A 1,248-nucleotide genomic window follows, 5' to 3' on the forward strand; every position below is an offset into this window, starting at 1 on the left:
CAAATAACCAGTTCATGTACACTTCTGAAAGGAATCCTGTGAGTAATGGGACGCCTATAAAGAAGGGAGTTCTTGAAGTTGATACTCTGAATGCCATATTGGCTCAGAATAAAATATTGACTCAGCAAGTCAATATGATTTCTCAGAGTCTGAACGGAATGCAAGCTACATCCAACAATACTCAAGAGCCGTCTTCTGAAGAAGAAGCTTATGATCCTGAGAACCCTGCAATAGCAGAGGTGAATTACTTAGGTGAACCTTATGGAAACACCTATACCTCATCATGGATAAATCATCCAAATTTCTCATGGAAGGATCAACAAAAGCCTCAACAAGGCTTTAATAATGGTGGAAGATACAGGTTTAACAATAGTAAACCTTTTCCATCATCCACTCAACAACAGACAGAGAACTCTGGACAAAATACTTCTAATTTAGCAAACTTAGTCTCTGATCTGTCCAAGGCCACTGTAAGTTTCATGAATGAAACAAGGTCTTCCATTAGAAATTTGGAAGCACAAGTGGGCCAGCTGAGTAAAAGGATCACTGAAATTCCTCCTAGTACTCTCCCAAGCAATACAGAAGAAAATCCAAAAGGAGAGTGCAAGGCCATTGAATTAATCACCATGGCCGAACCTGTAAATGAAGGAGAGGACGTGAATCCCAGTGAGGAAGACCTCCTGGGACGTCCAGTGATCAATAAAGAGTTTCCCTATGAGGAACCAAAAGAATCTGAGGCTCAACTAGAGACCATAGAGATTCCATTAAACCTCCTTATGCCATTCATGAGCTCTGATGAGTATTCCTCTTCTGAAGAGAATGAGGATGTCACTGAGGAGCAAGTCATCAAGTACCTTGGTGCAATCATGAAGCTGAATGCCAAGTTATTTGGCATTGAAACTTGGGAAGATGAACCTCCCTTGTTCACCAATGAACTAAGTGATCTGGATCAACTGACATTGCTTCAGAAGAAACAGGATCTTGGAAAGTTCTTAATACCTTGTACCACAGGCACCATGATCTTTAAGACTCTGTGTGACCTTGGTTCAGGAATAAACCTCATGCCCCTCTCTGTAATAGAGAAACTGGGAATCTTTGAGGTGCAAGCCACTAAAATCTCATTAGAGATGGCAGACAATTCAAGAAAACAGGCTTATGTACAAGTAGAGGACGTGTTAGTAAAGGTTGAAGGCCTTTACATCCCTGCTGATTTCATAGTCCTAGATACTGGGAAGGATGAGGATGAAT

The sequence above is a fragment of the Arachis ipaensis genome, chromosome B07 (assembly GCF_000816755.2).
Source record: "Arachis ipaensis cultivar K30076 chromosome B07, Araip1.1, whole genome shotgun sequence".
Taxonomy (NCBI): Eukaryota; Viridiplantae; Streptophyta; class Magnoliopsida; order Fabales; family Fabaceae; genus Arachis; species Arachis ipaensis.